This window comes from Bos grunniens, chromosome 2, assembly GCF_055505025.1.
Source record: "Bos grunniens cultivar Pamir isolate PY7600 chromosome 2, Bosgru_T2T1.0, whole genome shotgun sequence".
Classification (NCBI taxonomy): domain Eukaryota; kingdom Metazoa; phylum Chordata; class Mammalia; order Artiodactyla; family Bovidae; genus Bos; species Bos grunniens.
In genome coordinates this window covers 27,717,423-27,741,183 of record NC_141166.1, presented here as the reverse complement: position 1 = coordinate 27,741,183, position 23,761 = coordinate 27,717,423, and the positions used below count along the sequence as shown (strand labels likewise).

At 39.5% G+C, this 23,761-nt stretch overlaps 1 long non-coding RNA gene across 1 annotated transcript in view; it reads right to left on the bottom strand.

The window, feature by feature from the left end:
* Positions 1-3,998: 3,998 nt before the first annotated feature.
* The window catches only part of LOC147377788 (uncharacterized), a 41,874-nt gene continuing 22,111 nt past the window's right edge, over positions 3,999-23,761 (bottom strand). The window contains exon 3 of the long non-coding RNA XR_015149617.1: positions 3,999-5,238. This is a non-coding gene — a long non-coding RNA (uncharacterized LOC147377788). The remainder of the gene's footprint in view (positions 5,239-23,761) is intronic.

Below are 23,761 nucleotides of genomic sequence, written 5' to 3'. Positions count from 1 at the left end.
AGTTGTTATATAACATTGGGCAGAGTTTCATGTGCCATACAGTAAGTCCTTGTTGGTTATCCATTTTAAATAGAGCAGTGGGCAGGCACATGGCTAATAGGATTTTAGCAGATAGAATCCCAGCAAATGCTTGAAATGGGCTTGCATTCAGATTTGCTCTCCTGTGTCTCTGCCATCGCCGTGAAGATAGATGAGGGCCAGCTAGCAGGAGGACAAGAGTAATGTGGAGTCCCAGATGCCTAAGCTTATAGCTAGCCGACAATCTCAAATCTGCTGGCAACTGGGGAGACCCAGATTCGATCCCTGACAACCAAATATCTGAGGAAGCCCAGCTAGATTAGCATAGCCACCAGCCAGTCTTCAGCTTTCCCAAACATGTGAGCACAAATTGATCATGTATGCCGTGCATGTTTTGTGGCTTTTAAAATATAAGGCATTCTTATATAACTGTGATAGCTCTCTTTAGAAATTGTTTTTAAAAGGTGATGTGTGATTTGTTAAATAATCTGTTGTATGCCTTCTTTTTTTAATTTTTATGAAAGCTTATAAAATAAGTATAATAATGCCAGATTTTAATTTACAGTTGTTTTACTAGAGGTAGAGAAGGATGACTCCTGAGAGGACCATCCATCCGATGTGCAAGGTTAATTATCTCCACCTGGAACAGGGCAGGATCCTCCCCATTGCCCAAATAATCTCATGGTAGTAAGATGAGCCTTTGTGTAAGAGCTAAATAAATATTTTCAAAGAATTAAGTCACATACAGTTAAGCTTATGGACATGAAATTTTGAACAGATATTGATGCCAAAGGCATTTTTCTTTCACCGACTTTTGTAGGTTTAAGTCTCCTTGTCTAAAAATAGCAACATATCAATCCATTAACATGTACCTTCTCTCATTACTTTAAATCCCTCCATTCCCCACAAACTCCGAGTCTTGACCACTGGCCTGAATGCCAGACAAATATATTCTACTGCCTGTTAGACATTTCCAACTAAAGGTCAGTCGGGCACCTCCTACTTAACATATCCAAATAGAAATCCACTATTTTTCACTGAAAACTGAAGCTTGGATTTCCTGTCTCTGTGAAAGACTCCACCCATCATGAAGCCAAGACTTGAGAGTCATTCTTCATCCTTTCTCTTCCTTTAGCTCGCCTCTCCCAAATCTTATAATGACTAAAGTGGTCCACACATTCCCAAAATCTATTCATCACCATTCTCCTGGCCTGCAGGAGCCCTGCTATTTGTATTTTAGTAATCCATATTGATCACTACAATATCAAAGTCATTCATATTCCATGATAATCTGGCTGAGGTTATAACACAGTCTCAGAGTAGAAAAATGTTGAGCTCTGTATTTCAACAATAATGACAAACCTGTTGCTTATTTTTATGTTCCTGCATTCATGTAGGGTTGAGACGGGCATCCAGAGAGCCCCAAGAAGAAGGGCTTCCCGTCTTCTCTAACAACTAATCAATTCTTTTGAAAATCAGATTTTTCAATGCAAGGGTTAAGGGGATGAAAGAGGGTTTAAAAGTTAAAACACACCAGCAGTTATCTGGCACGAGACTCTTGAAGAAATTGTTAATGCCTAAATGTTCCATGCTTTTCAGTGGCCTGGTGCCTGAACTTAAACAGAACTTCAATAAAAGTCATACAGAAAAAATAAATGGAATGGAATCTAAGGAGCTCAGCAATTATGTTAGAAATGTTTATCTAAGGAAAAAAACTAAACATCAATTTTTAAATCCTTTTTTATTATAAAATATAAAGGGACTGAAAGTTTATCTCTAGATTGTGCACTGGGCAAATGAAATTCATATGTGTTGAATATACACTGATTTTTTGCAAATAATGAATCTGCCATGTGGGCTTATTCAGTTCTGCTCTTGCTGTGAAATCTTGAGTGCACAGGCTGTGTAGCCTTGGAGAACCCAGGAAGCTGAGCATATGATGGTCTTGACAGTGATATGCCTTTTTACAAATAGGTGCCTGTCTGCACATGTGAAAAATGTAAAGAAGCAACTAATAGGACTAAAATACTTAGTAATACAGATTCACTTTGGGTTTACAGTGAGCATCAAGCACTCAAATAGAACATCCTGATCTATTATAACTTGTGTGTGTATGTGAGGGGTGTGTGTGTGTGTGTGTGTGTGTGTGTGTGTGCTGAGAGGTTGCATAATGGAAGATAATATGCCCTTTATTGAGATATAGGAAGAGGAATCCAATTTTAGTCTTCATGTTAATAAAAAAGATGAAGTTTCTACACATTCAATGCTGTGACTCCATCATCAACGAAACACAGAGGATTACAATAGAAATAGTCAAAACCTTGCAGGGACATAACAACAATAAAAGAAACTCATCCCAATCATAAGTGATCTGAAGCAATGGGCATTCATGCAGCAGATATTACAAAAAGCAAGCTGTAGATTCTGTATCTAAAGCGCAATGAGCATTCATAAAAGTAAAGTCTGATCATCTTCTTAATGTAATATCGGTCCACATAAAAAGAAGTGACCTTCAAGAAGACTTTCAGCAAGTTGGCTAATACTGGAGAGGGAAACCAAGGTAGAGCTGAGAAAAGAAATCTCTTTGCCCAGTCGTTTCCAACTCTTTGTGACTCCATGGACTGCAACACTCCAGGCTTCCCTGTCCTTCACCATCTCCCAGAGCTTGCTCAAATTATGTCCACTGAGTCAGTGATGCCATCCAATCATCTCATCCTCTGTCATCCTCTTCTCCTCCTGCCTTCTATCTTTTCCAGCATCAGTGTCCAATGAGTCAGTTATTCACATCAGGTGGCAAAAGTATTGGATCTTCAGTTTCAGCATCAGGCCTTCAAATGAATATTCAGGGTTACTTTTCTTTAGGATTGATTAGTTTGAATTTCTTGCAGTCCCAGGGACTCTCAAGAGTCTTCTTCAACACCACAGTTCAAAGCCATCAATTATTCTACACTCTGCCCTCTTTATGGCCTAACTCTCACATCTATACATGCCTGCTGAAAACACCATCAGTCAGTTCAGTCACTTAGTCGTATCTGACTCTTTGCGATCCCGTGAATTGCAGCACTCCAGGCCTCCCTGTCCATCACCAACTCCCGGAGTTCATGAAAACACCATAGCTTTGTCTAAATGGACCTTTGTTGGCAACATAACATCTCTGCTTTTTAATATGCTATCTAGGTTTGTCATAGTTTTTCTTCCAAGGAGCAAGTGTCCTTTAATTTGATGGTTGCAGTCACCAGCTGCAGTGATTTTGGAGCTCAAGAATATAAAGTCTCTCACTGTTTCCTTTGTTTCCACATCTATTTGCCATGAAATGATGGGACCAGATGCCGTGATCTTCATTTTTTGAATGTTGAGTTTTATCCCAGGTTTTTCACTCTCCTTTTTCACCTTCATCAAGAGTCACTTTAGTTCCTCTTTGTGTTCTGCCATAAGGGTGGTGTCATCTGCATGTCTAAGGTTATCGATATTTCTCCTGGCAGTCTTGATTCCAGCTTGTGTTTCAACCAGCCAGGCATTTCACATGATGTACTCTTCATATAAGCTAAATAAGCAGGGTGACAATATACAGCTTTGATGTACTCCTTCACCAGTTTGGAACCAGTCTATTGTTCCAAGTCTAGTTCTAACTTTTGCTTCTTGACCTGCATACAGGTTTCTCAGGAGGCAGGTAAGGTGGTCTGATATTCCTATCTCTTTAAGAATTTCCAGAGTTGTTCTGACTCACAGTCAAAGGCTGTAATGTAGTCAATGAAGCAGAAGTGGATGTTTTTCTGGAATTCTCTTGCTTTATTTATGATCCAACAGATGTTGGCAATTTGACCTCTGTTTCTTCTGCCTTTTCTAAATCCAGCTTGTACATCTGGAATTTCTCAGTTCATGTACTTTTGAAGCCTGGCTTGGAGAATTTTGAGCACTATTTTGCTACCGTGTGAGATGAGCGCAGTTATGTCATAATTTGAACATTCTATGGCATTTCCTTTCTTTGGGATGGGAATGAAAGCTGACCATTTCCAGTCCTGTGGCCACTGATGAGTTTTCCAAATTTGCTGGCATATCGAATGCAGCACTTTCACAGCATCATCTTTCAGGATTTGGAATAGCTCTACTGGAATTCCATCACCTCCACTAGCTTTGTTCGTAGTGATGCTTCCTAAGGCACCCTTGACTTCACACTCCAGGAGATCTGGCTCTAGGTGAGCAATTACATCATCATGGTTATCCCGGTCATTAAGGTCTTTTTTATATAGCTCTTCTGTGTATCCTTGCCACCTCTTATTATCTTCTACTTCTGTTAAGTCTATATAATTTCTGTCCTTTATTGTGTCCATCTTTGCATGAAATGTTCCCTTGGTATCTCTAATTTTCTTGAAGAGATCTCTAGGCTTTCTCATTCTACTGTTTTCCTCTCTTTCCTTGCATTGTTCACTTAAGAAGGCTTCCTTATCTCTCCTTGCTATTCTTTGGAACTCTGCATTCACACTGGTATATCTTTCCTTTTCTCCTTTGCCTTTTGCTTTTCTTCTTTTCTCAGCTATTTGTAAGGCCTCCTCAGACAACCATTTTGCCTTTTTGCATTTCTTCTTCTTGGGGATGGTTTTGAACACATCCTCCTATACAATGTTTGAATCTCTTTCCATAGTTCATTTGGTACTCTATCAGATCTAATCCTTTGAATCTATTTGTCACTTCCACTGTTTAATCATAAGGAATTTGACTTAGGTCATACCTGAATGGCCTAGTGATCTTCCCTACTTTATTCTATTTATGTCTGAATCTGGCAGAAGTAATTTATGATCTGAGCCACAGTCAGCTCCCAGTCTTGTTTTTGCTGACCGTATAGACTTCTCCATCTTCAGCTGCAAAGAGTATAATCAATCTGACTTTGGTACTAACTATCTGGTGATGTCCATGTGTAGAGTCATCTGTTGTGTTGTTGGAAGAGGGTGTTTGCTATGACCAGTGCATTCTCTTGGAAAAACTCTATTAGCTTTTGCCCTGCTTCATTTTGTACTCCAAGGCCAAACTTGCCTGTTATTCCAGGTATCTCTTGACTTCCTACTATTGCTTTCCAGTCCCCTATGATGAAAAGGACATCTTTTTTTGGTGTTAGTTCTGGAAGATCTTGTAGGTTTTCATAGAACCATTAAGCTTCAACTTCTTCAGCATTAGTGGTTGGGGCATAGATCTCTAGTAAGAGCTAAACAATTGATGAGATAGCTGAAAATAAACACAAAAATATCATTATTAAATATAATTTGATGAATATAGTTATGACTAAGAATGTTCCTCCCCAAAGTTGTGAGACTTAAATATTAATGTTGAATGTGAAAAAAAGAATTTAGTATAGTGATGTATGGTAAGTACTCAGTTAATGGTAAATATTAAATGCAGAGCTTTTATTTCATCATGGGAATTCATTGATTCTCTATAGACCCTTTGAGTGCTTAATAAAATCTTGAGATTAGAGGAGTTATTTATTTGGGTCAGCTAAGTGTATTATCTTTAACTGCAACATTTACACCAAAATTTAGTAGCTTGAAACGGTAATATTTATTAGATTGTATTAATAGCTTTTGTAGATAAGGAATCTGAACACAGTCTAACTGGGGCCCTGACTCAGGTGTCTCACTAGGCTATAATCAAGGTGTTGATTCAGGATGCTCTAACAAGGTCCAACAGACTGGTAGATTTATAAACAGTAAGAATGTATTTCTTAAAGTCATTAAGGCTGGAAGCCCAAATCAGGTGCCAGCATGGTGGGGTTCTGGGGAGAGTCAGTGACTACTTATTGTATCCACACATGACAGAAAACTCAAGAGAGCTCTTTGGGGTCTCTACTTATAAAATGGCACTAATCCATTTCTGAGAGCTGAAGCCTTACAATCTAATTACCTCCTAAAGGCCTACCTCCTAAGCCCATCTCATAGGGAATTAGGAGGTCAACCTTTGAACTTAGGGAGGACACAAACATTCAGCCAATAATACAGTCTTATGGTCTGAATGGGGAAGAAGCCAAATCCAAGCTCACTTATACAGTTATTGGCAGAATTCAGTTCCTTCCTGGGTGGTTTAGATGGAGCATAGCAATTGTCCACTGGCCATTGGCTGGAGATTGCCCTGTGTTCCTCGCCATGTGGGCTTCTTCATAGGGTGCTCACAGTATGACGGCTCACTTCATTAATCAGGCAAGCAAGCAAGAACTGCCACTCGGGAGAAGTGCAAGCAAGATGGGAGACATGGTCTTCTTTTAAATCTAATTTTGGAGGTGACATCCTGCCAGAGTTGCACATTAGGTGAAAAGCCCTGGTCCAGCCAATACTCAGGGAAGGGCGTTACACAGGTTGGGAACATCAGGGGTGGAGACCACTAAGAACCTTCTTAGAAGCTGTAGACCACAGAGCAAGTTGAGAAAACACTCCACAAACAGACCGAAGAGCTAGACTTCACTTCAGAATCTACCACCACCAAGGTGTTCTGTTGAAGCAAGCTGCTGGACAGACCTATCATGCTGCAGTCCAGGGTCTTTTGGGTGGACCACTTGGGTTTGAACCAGACTTCACATACTGTGTGATCTCAGAAATTTACTTGACCTGAAGTTTCCCATATGTAAAAACTGTATTTGTATAATACATACTTCTCATTAAGTGAATTAATGCATATAGATCTCTTAGAAGACTGCTGGGGAATAATAGCAATAAAGACACTTAGCTAGCAGGGCTGCTGACAGGATTAAATGAGATGATGAACGAAAGGTCCTAGCACAATCACCACATTCAACACATGGCATCTGCTATCATCAATGTCTTCATTTTCATCTTTAGAGAGAGGTGCCTCTTCCTTCTATAGGAGTTTGTTGTTGTTCAGTCACCAAGTCGCATCCAACTCTTTGTGACCCCATGGACCCAGGCCCCTAGGTCCCTCTAGATCTCCCAGAGTTCATCCAAGTTCATGTCCATTGAATTGGTGATTCTATCTAACCTGCTATAAGTACCATTCCCCAATCTTCTTTCCTCAAGCTTCCTATAAGAAGGGAAACTGATCTATGCAGGGTCAGTAGCACAACCTAAGGTGTCCCAAGTATTCACAGCAGTCAGCTTGCTTCTGAATCCCTGTGCTTCGGTGTCCCTTGAACAAGTGCTAATGAGAAAGATGGACAGACATGTGCAGACATAGTAGGGAGACAAAGGGAGTCCATGACCTTCCAGGAAATTGGAGAGGACTTGGGTATCAGGCATGAATATGACACCAGCCAGGGAGCTCTAGCACACTCGGGCCACTGTGAGGGGTGATGGGCCTTCCAGCGCAGTGGGGTGAAACCCATCTCTAAACCTCTGGAATGAATGGAAACATTTTGAAAGATTTTGTTTGGAAACACGAGTTTCAGTAGACTCTTCTTGAGGTCCCACTAGGAAATAGTGTTTCTGATCATTCTGGATGAAAACGAAATGGCGGCGTTTTTAGAAAAGGAATATGTAATTGCTCTGTTTCTTAAACTCAAATATTCAAATAAATACTAGAATCTATGGTCTTTTTAAAGTTGTTTCAAGGCTGCAAAAAGAAACACAATACAATGTGAATAAGGGATTATGTTATATAGTCATCCACATAAGCAAATTGACTGGTAAATATAGTATAGTATGATTATCATAATGTAGATTACAGACAGTATAAATTTAGGGAATTTCCTGCATTAGAGAACTAAGCCTGTACATTAAGTGAGTTGCATCAGGTACTTCATATGGTTTCTACAGGCAAAAGAGAGGTCTGTAAACAGATGTCTTGAGATGACAGGGAAAAGGCGGAAGTTCCACTTTGCATTGAATTCCAAGGGAACATATATTTAATGGTTTATTTTATGGAATAACAATATCTCTTCTCTCATCTTCCCCAACTCAAACCACTCCCACAAATTTATTGGCAATCTTTGGTTTTGTGATGCTACTGACCTGGCATCACAGATAGCAAAGACAGATGAGAATTAAATGACAGTGAACCAAAGAAAACTTGTGAAGATTTGAGTAAATAAGCTTGGATAAGGCAGAGTAACTCATAAAATAAAACTCTTAAGGAAAAATAATATACATGTATATGTATATGCATACATATATATCACATATAAATGCATGATACTAATTCTGAAAGAATAGCAATATATGTGTGTGTATATATATAATAGCAATATACATATATATATACACATACACACATATATGTATTTTTTATTTTAACATTAAAAACCAATGAGATACGCAATTATAACAGAGAAAATGATAGGCAGTCCACAATGACATTTCAGAATCTTAATAGACAAGGATATTGTTTGACTATTGTGCTTTCAAAACTTAGAAATAAGGAGTTTCCTATTGATTAAGTGTAAAATGTCACCAAGTCTTAAGAATAAAAGATTTTGAATAAGAAGAGTTTCTCTGAAGGAATGACTAAAACTCTCGAGCATTTTCAGAGAATTATACTTGTTTCTATACAATGGATAGACATATGGCTTAAACAAACCCCTGGAGGGAATTTTGCTAAGTGTTGTAGTAGTGGAGAAGATCTGGCCCCTGTATGTTTACATGATAGAATTGACTTAATATATTTACATAGGAGCTTTCCAGGTGGCCCAGTGGTAAAGAACTCACCTGCCAATGCATGAAAAGTACATTTGATCCCTACATCAGGAAGATCTCCTGGAGAGGAAAATGGCAACCATTCCAGTATTCTTACCTGGGAAATTTCATGGACAGAGGAGCCTGGCGGGCTACAGACTATGAGGGTCTCAAAGAGTCAGACACAACTGAACACACACACACACACACACACACACACACATGCACAGACTTTCACTTAGTGCTCTGAAAAGTCCCAAAGAGCCCCTCAGTCTGATGCGGGGTCTTGGAAGAAGCCAGGGCAAGCAAGCACCACCAGTGCCATGGCAGAAATGGGGGCAGTGGCTTGGGGGTGGAGGAGGGGCACATTATAGACCAGTTAGGAGTTTGACCTTGAGGCCAGAAGTCAGAGGATACGGGTCCTAACTTCATTGCATGTTTTTCAATTAGCAGCGGAACCTCTGAAAATTTAACTAACCTTGACAAGCCTCTTCTCCCTCATACTTCAAAGGGAATAATGAGATGTAGCAGATTTGTTGCATGAGAATGAAATGAAACAATAGTGAAACCCTCAAGACAGTACACAGGCCATTTGAAGGCCTTTATTAGGAGTAGCCACTATTATCATGACCCCCTGCATTTTAGATTTAGAACCTATAAATAGGAATATTACACAGAGTAGTTCTAAATCTAAAATGCAGGGGGTCATGATAATAGTGGCTACTCCTAATAAAAGCCTTCAAATGGCTTGTGCACTGTCTTGAACTGAATATATTAAGACTCACTCTTAGTATATTAAGAGCTTGGACTAATTTTGAAAAGAGCCAGGTTCAAAGGCCAGTTATGAAAAAGAGTCATGTGAACTTCCATGACTTTGAACTTTCCTAAGGCTCTTTTCCTTCATCTTTGAAATGATGATACTAAAAATAATCCCTTACTTATGGCATAGTCGGGTGGAATAAATGACTGTAAAGTTCTTGACATGGTAATTGATATATAGCAATCCTTAATAAATATTAGATGTTAATAAAAGTAATAAAATAACTGCACACATTATGTATTAAATATTTTTGAGTATCAACAAATGATTAGTAGGACAGAGCTAGTCCTTGCTCATGTGGAATCTGTTGTCTTGGTGGGTATAATAAATAATAAACAAATCAGAAAATACCCATTTTCCTATATTAAGAATCCAGATGAGAAGAATAATGAAGCACAGAGCTCCATAAGTACACTTAGTAGTAAAACTAATTTAGCCAGTGGGATTAGGGAGAACTTTCCTGAGAAACTAACATCTAAGCTGGGAGACAAGTGCGAGCAGGAGGTAGCTGGAGGCAGAGGCAACTTGTAAACATGTAGTCTGTGATGTGAGAAGATGGGAAGGTCAGCTTTGCAGGCAAGAAGATTCCAGTCTATCAGCAACATGTGAGCATCAGGGAAAAGAGCTACATGAAACTAACAAGGTAGAGAGGATTCAGAAACAATGATGGCTCAGTTGCTGGTGGTATATTTGGGAAGAAGTTGACGGATCAAGAAATATCTGGAGACAGAATCCATGAGACCTGGTGATTAAGACTCTGGGGCAAAATGTCAGTATAACTAGGAAAATGACAAAGTGTTAGTGAGCACTTGGATAGAGGATGACACTCTTTGCTGACAGAGGTGGTGGGGGGCAGGTAGAAGAGCAGATGTATAGTGGGGAAGGTGAGGGGTGTGGTAGTGGGGGGGGTTGAGTTAAACATTAAGTAAACATGTAAGGAAAATATACAACAAGGATTTTTCAAATGAGCATAATGTAAGAGGCAATACTTAAATGGAAGAGTTAGGAAAGTATTCCATACTGAAAGCACCAATGACTTTAGAGAGAGCTTGTGTCTGTTAATACCATAAAGTAGTTGAAGTTGTCTAAAGAGAAAATACTCTCATAAGAGCAAGCACAAAGCTTCAGAGTTATTTTTAAAATTTCTGGACAACAAGGTTTCTCATAGACCAAAACAAGTGAAGCTAGTAGCATTAAAAATGCCTATATGCTTCAAAGCAAACATGTTCATTAATGCCTAGCAGCTACTGAAGGAAGCTGCTGTTTAACACAAGGAGCCCAGACTGGCACTCTGTGACAACTTAGAGAGGAGGGGATGTGGGAGGGAAGCTCAAGAGGGAAGGGACACACACACACACACACACACACATATATGTATGTATATACACATGTGTATATGGCTGCTGCTGCTGCTAGTTGCTTCAGTCGTGTCCAACTCTGTGTGAACCCATAACAGCAGCCCACCAGGCTCCTCCATCCCTGGGATTCTCCAGGCAAGAACACTGGAGTGGCTTGTCATTTCCTTCTCCAATCATGAAAGTGAAAAGTGAAAGTGAAGTTGCTCAGTCATGTCCGACTCAGTGACCCCATGGACCGCAGCCTACCAGGCTCCTCCATCCATGGGATTCTCCAGGCCAGAGTACTGGAGTGGGGTGCCATTGCCTTCTCTGGCATATGGCTATATATATATATATATATATATATATAGCACATTTATATTTTTGTATGGGAGAAACAAACCAACACAACATTGTAAAGCAATTATCTTTCAATTAAAAAAAAGGGCCTACTCAGTGTCACTTACTGCAGAAGGTACTTTCACATATTGTCTAACACAATCCACATGCTAACCTCAAGAGGTAAATCTATTTTGCAGATGAGGAAATGGAAGCTCAGAAAAGAACAACAACCCATCTGGTAAGTAGCAAAACCAAGTGGTTCTGATTCCAATGCCCATGCTCTTTCTCCTTTATTACTTTGCCTTTTATTACAACAGGCATCCTAAGAAATTTCCAGAGGTTCCTATGCCACTATCTTCAATAAATGTATGGTGATTATTGGCTGTTTCTTTTGCTTCTTCATCTATCATCTATCTATTAGAAATAATAGCACCTTTATTTCTAATTGGGTAAATTCTTCTCTGACATGAGATAGAATGGTTCAAGTGCCCAATGCTCCTTTTGGTAAGGAGGTAGGAGGGCTGGTGGCTCAGAATGAACTAATATAAAGCTTTCTTCTTGGAACTGAAATTAGGAGCAGAATGAGGCAAAGTCTGAAAACAGTGGGAGTTGGACCACCATCAAGCAGGCTTTTAAGTGGTTCCTGCTGCCTTGCTTCTTGCACTTCTAAGCATGCCCTTTGAGCGGCCTCATGATCCTGTTAGGCAGCCCACTTTGCTTCCAAGAATTTCCCTTTTGGCTTGTTAGGTAGATCCAGTTTCTGCTCTTTTCAACCCCAAAGGTCCACTGCAACAGTAAGCCCAGTCCTTGCAGAAGATTGAAGAGCTGTGTAGAAGGAGCTGTCCTGAGCCCTGAAGCTCTGGCTGCAGTGTGTTCTGTTCTGGGGTGCTAAGGGAGGAGTGAAGAGGAAACGTGTTCATTAACACAATGGAGTGCAGGAGTAAGGGTGTTTAATAAAGTTCCACAGGAGTGGTTCCGGACAGTGTCTAGCCTCTCTCCAACCTGGTTAATAAAGAGAAGTTTTCATAGAGAAATTAGGATTTGAGCAGAGTTTGGAATGAAGTGGTAGGAGTGAACTCATGGATGATTAGTTAGGAAGTTGCTTTTAAAGTACAGAGTTGTATGAAATTTCTGTGTCAGAGAGATGTATTTTACTAGGTACAAGGGCAAAAAGCCACTTAAATTCCCCCATGTCTCGTGATTAGTAACCCACCCCGGATTCAACTGAGATGCTTTATAACAAAATATTTAAATATTTACATTTATCATAAGCCATTGGGTTTTTGAAAAATATTTCTCTTTAAAAAAGGTCTGGTTCTTCAAATAACTTCATACTCTTTTATTATGAGTTATATCCACCTCAGCCTATGACACAGGTATTTTTCTGAGTTAATTTCCATCTTACTGGGAAGACCATTCCTACAGTTCCTAGTTTTTGAAACAAAAAAGTACTGCAAATTAGGTTAAAAAAATAAAACACAAAATCTCTAATGATTTAGATATGCCTAAGAGCTAAAAAAAGTGGAGAGTGAAAAAGTTGGCTTAAAGCTCAATATTCAGAAAATGAAGATCATGGCATCCTGTCCCAATACTTCATGGGAAATAGATGGGGAAACAGTGGAAACAGTGTCAGACTTTATTTTTTGGGGCTCCAAAACCACTGCAGATGGTGACTGCAGCCATGAAATTAAAAGACGCTTACTCCTTGGAAGGAAAGTTATGACCAACCTAGATAGCATATTCAAAAGCAGAGACATTACTTTGCCAACAAAGGTCTGTCTAGTCAAGGCTATGGTTTTTCCAGTTGTCATGTATGGATGTGAGAGTCGGACTGTGAAGAAGGCTGAGTGCCGAAGAATTGATGCTTTTGAACTGTGGTGCTGGAGTATTGGAGAAGACTCTTGAGAGTCCCTGGGACTGCAAGGAGATCCAACCAGTCCATTCAAAAGGAGATCAGCCCTGGGATTTCTTTGGAAGGACTGATGCTAAAGCTGAAACTCCAGTACTTTGGCCACCTCATGCGAAGAGTTGACTCATTGGAAAAGACTCTGATGCTGGGAGGGATTGGGGGCAGGAGGAGAAGGGGACGACAGAGGATGAGATGGCTGGATGGCATCACTGACTCGATGGAAGTGAGTCTGAGTGAACACCGGGAGTTGGTGATGGACAGGGAGGCCTGGCGTGCTGCAATTCATGGGGTCGCAAAGAGTCGGACATGACTGAGTGACTGAACTGAACTGAACTGAAGAGCTAAAAAAAATCCATCACCTGCTGCTGGTGGGTTGATATCCGTGGGCCATTTGGAGATCAGGAACAAACAGTAGTAACCTCTGTAAAAAGGATACTTCAAAGTTCCAAAACAGGGGGCAATTAATAGAAAAATTAATGATCTGTTATTAATATGATTTCATAATTTCACAAAATTTGTGTATGACAGTGTATGATAACATTGTAAGAATGTGATACATTTGGTATTTTACATGCATTGTAAATGGGAATTTATTTCTACTAGGAGCTTACTTTTGATCAATATTTTGAATCAGTTCAGTTGCTCAGTTGTGTCCAATTCTTTGCAACCCCAAGGACTGCAGCACTCCAGGCCTTCCTGTCCATCACCAACTCACAGAGCTTCCTCAAACTCATGACCAATGAGTTGGTGATGCCATCCAAACATCTCATCCTCTGTCATCTCCTTCTCCCCCTGCCTTCAATCTTTCCCAGCATCAGGGTCTTTTCCAGTGAGTTGGAGTTTCACATTCTTTGGCCTTGCCTTTTTTGGAATGAAAACTGACCATTTTCAGTCCTGTGGCCACTGCTGAGTTTTCTGAATTTGCTGGCATATAGAGTGCAGCACTTCAACAGCATCATCTTTTAGGACTTAAAATAGCTCAACTGGAATTCCATCACCTCTTCTAGCTTTGTCTGTAGTGATGCTTCCTAAGGACCACTTGTCTTTGCATTCCAGGATGTCTGGCTCTAGGTGAGTGATCACACCATCGTGGTTATCTGGGTCATTTAGATCTTATCTTTTTTGTATAGTTCTTCTGTGTGTTCTTGTTGCCTCTTCTTAATATCTTCTGCTTCTGTTTAGTCCATATGATTTCTGTCCTTTATTGTGCCCATCTTTGCATGAAATGTTCCCTTGGTATCTCTAATTTTCTTGAATAGATCTTTAGTCTTTCCCATTCTATTTTTTTTCTTCTATCTCTTTGCACTAGTCACTGAGGAAAGCTTTCTTATCTCTCCTTGCTATTCTTTGGAACTCTGCATCAGTTCTACATAAAAAATACTCTTCCAGTAACTCCTGAGAGGAAACCAAGGTCCCAGGTCAGTAAGAAATGAACCCTGCTTTCCAGAATCATACAGTGCACTGTATACAGTCTACTGGGGGTGGGAAGGTATAGGTAAATGACTGAAAGTATATAAAATAGGGAGAAGGTTATTACTTCTGTGGTTGGAGACCAAAGAAATCATTATGGGAAACTTTGCATCTGAGCTGTTCCCTCCACTTCCTTACACATTTCTTGTGCCTCCTATGATGAAATAAAGAAAAAAACAACTGCTATGAAGTGAGGTGATCCTTAAAGAAATACCTGAGCAAGAAGAATGGGTGAGCCTAGGAGGAGAGAAAGATAACATATGGGACTTTTGCATGTTTGGAACCATCTCCCTCCAAGGAAAGGGAATGTAAGGCTGTACCCTGAGCATGTTCTCTTTGTACTTGCAGAAGGAGGTACAGTGACTGCCCACAAGGCTGACAGTGTGGGAGAAATTGACACCCAATATGGCTGCCAAAACGCCTGAGGCTCCTGCTGAGAAATGGGATGACACTGTTTCCTACTTGGAAAGTAGGCACTATGCTTTTTCCTTTCTGCTCAGCTTTCAGCTTAAATGACCTGTTTGTGATTTCTTTTCAAGTGTGCTACTAAAAGGTAGACATGTACCTAATGTCATTTTACAAAAGTATTTCAGAGAGTGGGGTATGCAATGTTCTTCATGTATGTTAAAGTGTGAGTTGCTCAGTTGGTGTCTGACTCTATGCGATTCCATGAACTATAGCCTTTCAGGCTCCTCTATTCCTGGTATTCTCCATGCAAGAATACTAGAGTGGGTTGCCATTCCCTTCTCCAGGGGATCTTCCTGACCAGGGGATTGAATCCAGGTCTCCTGCATTGCAAGCAGATTCTTTATCATCTAAGCCACCAGGGAAGCCCCTATGTTAGGGATATTCTATTCAGAAAAGCCTGAAAAGTACACACACAAAATAGAAGCAAAACAAAACGTGATATCGGCACTTTTGCCTGGTTCTGGCCCATAGTAGGCATTGGTGGCAAGAGCAGGAGTTTCACATGGCAATTGTAAGGCATCCCTTACAGTGCTGGGAACTTCCACCATTGCTGAGGACCTAATATTAGCTGACTCGGAAGATGCACCTCCAGCCCCTAATATGGCACCATCAAGTAAAGAGACCAGCTACCACTATTTATTGGAATATAAGGTATTGAGCCCTTTCAGTCAATCTGAGGACAGCAACATGTCCTCATTGGAGGAAGGTCAGACCTTTGCACACACCAACCTCAAAGGAAACTCTGGCTTTATTTCATCACAGCTAACTGTATTCTGTGGAGCCAGGACTTCTGTGAGTGGCCTGGCTCTTGTCTTTATCTTTGGAGGGTCCATGATCATTCGGTCTCAGACAGGGGTGTGAGAGTTTACTGAACTAAGTTTTGTGCCAGCCTGAGATTCCCCAGTGGAGGAGAATCAAGAGTCTCTTGATAAAAGTGAAAGACGAAAGTGAAAAGTTAGCTTAAAACTCAACATTCAAAAAACTAAGATCATAGCATCCAACTCCACCACTTACCCATTTCATGGCAAATAGATGGGGACACAATGAAAACAGTGACAGACTTTATTTTGGGGGGCTCCAAAATCACTGCAGATGGTGACTGCAGCCATGAAATAAAAAAACACTTTCTCCTTGGAAGAAAAGCTATGACCAACCTAGACAGCATAGTAAAAAGCAGAGATGTTACTTTGCCAACAAAGGCCCATCTAGTCAAAGGTATGGTTTTCTAGTAGTCATGTAGGGATGTGAGAGTAAGACTATAAAGAAATCTGAGTGCCAAAGAATTGATGCTTTTGAACTGTGGTGTTGGAGATGACTCTTGAGAGTCCCTTGAACTGCAAGGAGATCCAACCAGTCCACCCCAAAAGGAAATCAGTCCTGAATATTCATTGGAAGGACTGATGCTGAGGCTGAAGCTGCAATACTTTGGTCACCCGATGTGAAGAGGTGACTCCTTGGAAAAGACCCTGATGCTGGGAAAGATTGAGGGCAGGAGGAGAAAGGGACGACAAAGAATGAGATGATTGGATGGTATTACCAACTCAATGGATTTGAGTTTGAGCAAGATCCAGGAGTCGGTGATGGACAGGAAAACCTGATGTACTGCAGTCCGTGGGGTTGCAAAGAGTCAGACATGACTGAGAAACTGAACTGAACTGAGATTCTTATTTCTGGAGTGTTCTGTTTAGAAGCACTCTATGGTTCTAACTCATCTATTAAAAAATGCATGGGTCCAGAAGCCAAAAGATAGAGTTAATAAGAAGAGCAATGCAAAGTCCATCAGGAGAATGAATAGAAAATGGAAATATGGGTCAGGCAAGGCTGACTGATCCCTGAAAATGATGCCAGATTCTGGTGGGGGTGGGTGGGAGGTATGTATAAAAAATTGGAGACATACTAATTTTTTTTATTGCTTGTTTGAAATTCAAACTTAATGGTCATCTCACATTTCATCTGGCAACCTTGTCTGTAAGATAAGGGCTATAATGGAAGAGACAGTGACTTTCTAGAAACCAAGCTGACACCAAGCAACTCAGACAAGAGCAAGTCGCATTGTAGCCTTCATCAAATACGGTGAATGGCTGAGGTCGATCTGACTCCAAGAAATTTGTCCCCTGTAGACTACATTCAGAATCCTCACCATATCCTCTTGGTTGGTACTTTTGGTTCATTTTCCACTTCTTCCCGCTTCCCCACCCGCTCCCTTCTCCACAATGCTTGGGTCTTCCTTGCAGATGGAGTCTGCTATGTTTTCCCTGACAGACTGTAGGACTGTAGGAGCTCTTCGGGCATCCTTTCCTAATTCTTTCCAGAATAGATATTATTTCATGTTGTCCTAAACTCAGCATTAGCTGGATCCTGTACTCTATAAAGAAGGGATCAAAGAATAAGTCATAGTTGGAGCACACTGGGGAGGAAGAAAAGGAGACCGGAAGGGCTGCAGTGATCTCATCCAAACCCAGAGATGGAAGATGGCAGAGAGAAAGAGGGGACCTGTCCTTCTTCCTCACTGTGGCTGCCTCAGTCAAATTCTTGGGCAGGAATGGTGTTTGGAGGGCGGATAAAGCTTTGGCATGATATCAAGTGTTCTGTGTCACTCAAATGGTGTGACAATAACTGTGTAGTCAATCAGTCCTGAGAAATTTTACCCTCACCTCCAAAAAGAAGGAGATAAAGAGGAAAAGTGGCAAGACTCAGACTAAGCATTGAAAGATGCACAGGACTAGAATTTGTTCATTTAAGAAATATTAATAGAAGAAATCCTGCAGGGTTACTTCTATTATTTAGGCAGTATAAGCCCATGCTTCAGTACCTACAAACATTCAAGGCTAAGAAAATATCTGAGACCACTAAAAATATATTTCTTGGCTCTAAGATATAGAGGAAAACTAAAAGCAATAATATTCAATGTTTTATCAAATATCTAAAAATACAATGCTATGTCAGTTTTGCAACTCAATTTGTGTCATAACATGGAATGTTTAAATCAAAAAAGCCAACTCAATAATCTCGTCTTTAAAATCCCCCAAATGTTAAAAGTTAAAATCTTTTCCATTTTTTCCCCAGTAGGAATATATTTAACATAGAATGTAAGTGTGTTAATACAGAGGTGGTTGTCTTTTCTTTTTTTTTTTTTCTAAGTTATAGTCCTTGGTATATACTCTATTGATACCCCAAGTTTTTGTTATGTCTCCTCTTTAATTTTCTCAAATATGGGAATTAAGTCGTATTTTCCCTTTTGTATATTCATTATTATTTTGTCACTAAGTTGTGTCCAACTCTTTAAAGACCACATGGACTGCAGCCCAACAGGCTCCTCTATCCATGAGATTTCCCAGGTGAGAATACTGGAGTGCGTTGCCATTTCCTTCTCCAAGGGATCTTTCCGACCCAGTGATCGAACCTGAGACTCCCACACACTCCCACAGTGGCAAGCAGACTCTGAGCCACCTGGGAAGCCCAATATATAATATTCATTGTATATGCCATCTGTAGTTCTTTGTTGTTGTTGTCAAGGAAAGTGAAAGTGAAAGTGTTAGTCACTCAGTCCTTATGATCCTATGGGTCTGTACCCCACCAGGCTCCTCATGTCCATGGGATTCTCCAGGTAAGAATACTGGAGTGGGTTGCCATTCCCTTCTCCAGGGGATTTTCCCAACCCAGGAATTGAACCTGGGTCTCCAGCATTGCAGGCAAATTCTTTACCATCTGAGCCACTAGGGAAGCCATATTCACTAATAATTTCTATTTAGGTTCTCAATTTTAAAACATATAAGCATTTAGAGTTATCACAAATACTTTAAAGGGTTTTTAAAAAATTCTTTGGTACAATCTTATCATTTCACAGATAAGAAAATTGAACCCCAGATGACTGAGCTGACCTTAGTCATACACTGCATAAATGGCAGATATGGGACTCCAAATTGGATCTTCTTATTCTACTTCCAGAGTTCATTTCACCCCAGTACACACTTTCAAATATTTCCCAGACACTTTTGGGGTTTCTCCAGTGGCTCAGAGTGTAAAGAATCTGCCTACAATGCAGGAGACTGGGTCTGATCCCTGGACTGGGAAGATCCTCTGCAGAAGGAAATGGCAGTCCATTCCAGTACTCTTGCCTGGAGAATTCCACAGACAGAGAGAAGCCTGAAGGGCTAGTTACAGTCCAGACACTTTCCATCTTTTGTGAAATAAAAATGCTGATATTATTTGCAAACTGGTGTTGGTTCATCCTACTAAAAAGATATAGTAACAATATTATTCTTACCTTTAATTCTTCTGCCCAGGCCCAGAATTAGCCATCCCAACTAACCTAAATGACAATTATCCATAATAAGGTGAAGATGATCACATTGTTTATTTGCAATCCTTCTCATTTTCAAGTTTAGAGTCATACCAAATGAATTTGGATATAAATGTATTTATTTTTCAGTTTGCAATTATTTGAAATTATAAAAGCAGGTATTGAAACAAAAGTCCTTTTGGGGGTGACTTTGATACAGTACATTAATTTTAATTACAACATTCATGATCATAATATGAATGTATCCTTTTCTTCTGAATTTTCTTATACAGAAATCTATTTGGCCAAGAATTTCTATAAAACCTTTACCTAGAGTACTTAAGAACTCTAAAAGAAGGTCAAGATTAACACAATAATAACTTCCTTCTCTTTATAAGAATATTTTAATGTAGATAAAATGAGAATATATTAGAACCAGAATTATTCAGCAGAATTTTTTTAGTCTGAGTTTCAGGTAGGCCTGTTTGTACTTTACAGTCCTTAAAATTTTAAAATAGTAAATAAAAATCTTTAATTGAAAATATATCCTACATCTTTTTTTTCTAGTCTGACATTAGAATTGTTTCTTTTCAGGTTTAAATTTAAACTACTTTGATTTCTTTTTGTGCTTTGTTAACTTTTTTAGTGACTGTAAAAATATAAGTATATTTTTTCTTTTTTTATATTAATTAATCAGAAACAGTACATTCTTATTAATAGAAAATATGCATTTAGGACCTTAAAACATTTGTTAATTCTTTCCATTTTTAATTTAAAAATATATATGTTTTCCTTTTTTATATAATTAATCAGAAAGAGTACATTCTTATTCACAGAAAATATGTATTTAGGACTTTAAAACATTTTTTAATTCTTTTAATTTTTTAATTTTTAAGTTATGATTTAGGCTCATTGTTCTTAATATGCGGGGATAAATATGAAAACTTAATTTCAGAAAAATCTCTATTTCCGATGCCAGTAACATTTCATATTCAAAAGTAGTTTAAGAACATTATTAGAACAGACCTTCAGTATAATATTTGACAGATGGTTGTGACTAAGGGAAAGCCAGCTTTGGAACTCTTCCACTAACGAGTCATAAAAGAAATGTCATCCCCTTATTCTTCATTTTGACTCCATTGCTTAAAATTTGCCTGTCATTTGTAATAGATTGTTAAATTTTCTCAGTTAATCCTTCTCCTAGCATGCATTAACCCAATCTGTGTTTTCAATATTTGGAAAGTCCAGAAAATTTATTTTTAGGGTTATGAGCAAGACTTTAGGAGAACAAACAGGGTTGCAAGAAGTTATCTTTGTTTCTTAATAAAGTCAGCAGATCCCTACAATGCAAAGATATCTGGAGAATTAGGAGGCACCTTGGGAATTAGTGAAAGGATTGGTGTCTGACCAGTATGTTGGGGAGGAATGGCAATCTGTTTTCTTGTCCCAACATCTATCAATTAGTGATGGATCTTCAGTCTAACAGAGAGATCGAGTTCATACACTTCTGCCTCTTTAGAAGATGAATAAATAATGATTTTTAATATCCCCTAGACCAGATCTCAGGGTAATTTTTGATCTTCCCTTCCATCTTATCTATTTTACCCCTCTTTGTTCTATGCTGCTTTGTCTGTAAATTTGAAGTGTTACCTTTTGGAGCAAATGTATTTTCTCTTTGCTCTATTCTCTTTAGAAAGCCTGAATTCTCCCAAATTTCATAAATGGAGAGAGAAAGTGTCTTGGCACGTGTGAGTGTTTCCAAGTGAAAATGAAGTAAAAGTGTTAGTTGTTCAGTCATGTTGGACTCTTTGTGACCCCACAGACTATAGGCCGCCAGGCTCCTCTGTCTGTGGAATTCTCCAGGCAAGAACACTGGAGTGTGTAGCCATTCCCTTCTTCAGGGAATCTTCCCAACCCAGGGGTCAAACTTGGGTCTCCTGCATTGCAGGCCAGTTCTTTACCTTCTGAGCTACTAGTGTTTCCAAGTATGGTTTCCAAACTCTGCTTTACAGAGGTCTGGAGGTTTCTCAGTCCCCCTAGGGACTACAAGTTGTTTGATGATGGTAAGCAGACAGGACTCTGTGTGTGTGTGTGTGTGTTGGGGAAAATTGTCAAACAATGCCTCATTCAAGAAATTATCAGTATTATCATTAGAATTTTTCATATTAATTTGTCTAAACAATGAATTCATTTTTAAAATTAAAATATAATAAAATGTTTGGAAGCCAACTGTCTAAGGGGATAAAACCATTCATCAAAGCACTTTGAGAACAAGGTAACATTTTAGCTCTAATCCTAATTAGATTTCAGACCCAGGGTAAGTCACTTGATTTTCTTAACCAGCAGAGTACTCACTACAAAGTAAGGAAGCTAAAGAAATTATCTGCAGATTTTTTCTTGGTTCAGCACTAGACAATTATATGTGGAGTTCAGTGTTTTGTTCTTCTGACACATTCATATATTCGGTCATTGTTATTTAGAGGTGTAACTTTATGAAGCTGACTTTCAAATCCAGGACCAAATGTCTTCATTTGTAGAATTGTTGTCTAGATTTAAAGATTTCAGAAGTCTTTCAAAATTCTAAGATTTCATCATCGTTTTATATGTTACTGCAAGTGTGTACTGTGCTGTGCTTAGTCCCTCAGTCATGACCAACACTTTGTGATCCCATGGACTGTAGCCCGCTAGGCTCCTCTGTCCGTGGGGAATCTCCAGGCAAGAATACTGGAGTGGGCTGCCATGCCCTCCTCCAGGGAACCTTCCCAGCCCAGGGAATGAACCCAGGTCTCCCGCATTGCAGGCAGACCCCTTACCATCGGAGCCACCAGGGAAATCCAAGAATTATAGAGTGGTCTACAGGTACACAAAGAACAAAAGTAAAGTATTTGCAGTCTTTGCCTTTCCTCTGTATAAGATTAGGAGAATTTTATCTTAACTCTCTCATTCTCTCTTCCTTCTTATTCTTCTAGAAAGTTCTTGCATTTGTAACTTAAAAAAAAAACTGTAGTGAAGGGACTCTCAGGAGGCTGTTAGGTGAAGGGCAAAAGGGTTTTTTCGAGAAGCAGGTCACTGGAGCAAGATGCATGGGAACAGCTGTGGCATGTGAGAACAGTAGACCAGAAAGAAAAAAATAAAGATATTTTTAAAAAGTATTTCTGGGATTTATATAGAAATATCTTGAGATATTTTGAAAGGATTTCATTATAAATGTTAATATTTTTTATGCTAAAATACACTTTCAGGATTAAACAACAGAGTCTATAGCTTCATATGTGTTCTAGAAGGCAGTATTGTTTAGTAAAATAAAGATTAGACAAGAGTCTAAACTGTAACATAATTAAAAATCATTTGGAGATTTCCAAAACTCACAACAATAGTCTTCCTGCTGTTCTATGAATTTCTCCTATCTACCTACCTGCAGACAAGGCCATGCGAATCACATTTAATTTTTGAATCCATAAGGAACTGAACCATTACTCCTCAGTCTCTGCTTTTCTATCTCTCATCTCTCTAGCTCTCTCCCTCTCTCTCTCCTTCTCCATAATCTATCTCTGTTACTTTCTGCATATCTAATTCAATCTTCTATCTCTGCCAAACAGCTTTCACTGGGTCCATTTGGATATAATTTCCTCATAGCTCCTGTGTTTATATACATTTAGGTCTAGACATCAGCAACAATTAACCAATTTCTTTTGGTTCCAGTTCCACATCTGTAGGAGAGAGAATCTGGCCAGCCTTGCTAAGTCCAGGTGCCCACACCTGGTGTCAATCTCAGCTAGGCACTAATCATATGTAAGAGTCTCCTTGGCTGCAAAGCTCCAAAAAAACCCACAAAGTACTGTTAGTATTCTTCCATCCTGTAAGTCTGCCATTTCTAAAATGCAAGAATCCCGTATCCTTGTCACACACAAGCTAAAAAAGCCCTGTGCTTCCACCATCCTCCAATTTGCCGTGTCATTAAGAATGGCACACAGCCCATTATCCCACAAGCAAACAAATGCATGCTCTGTAATAGGAAGAATCTGGACACTGAACCATAGATTCTCTCATTGCTGTAGCCTAGATCCACTGACACAGATTCTGTTCAGTCAGTTCAGTAGCTCAGTTGTGTCTGCAACCCCATGGACTGCAGCACGCCAGGTTTCCCTGTCCACCACCAACTCCTGCCTGGAGCTTGCTCAAGCTCACATCCATTGAGTCAGTGATGCCATCCAACCATCTCATCCTCTGTCGTCCCCTTTTCCTCCTGCCTTCAATCTTTCCCAGTATCAGGGTCTTTCCTAATGAGTCAGTTCTTCACATCAGGTGACACTTTTGTTTATATAAGCAGGAATTCTGCAGTGGCCACAAAATTCATCATTGCTTATCTTTCCCTTCCCATGTCCTAAGTGTTTTCTACCTGTCTCCAGGTGTTTTGTCTGTAACAATATCAGTGACAAGACTGTTTCTGAGCAAGCTATGAATGCCAGCTAATAATCCCTCCCAAAGAAAGGTGACTAACAGGTC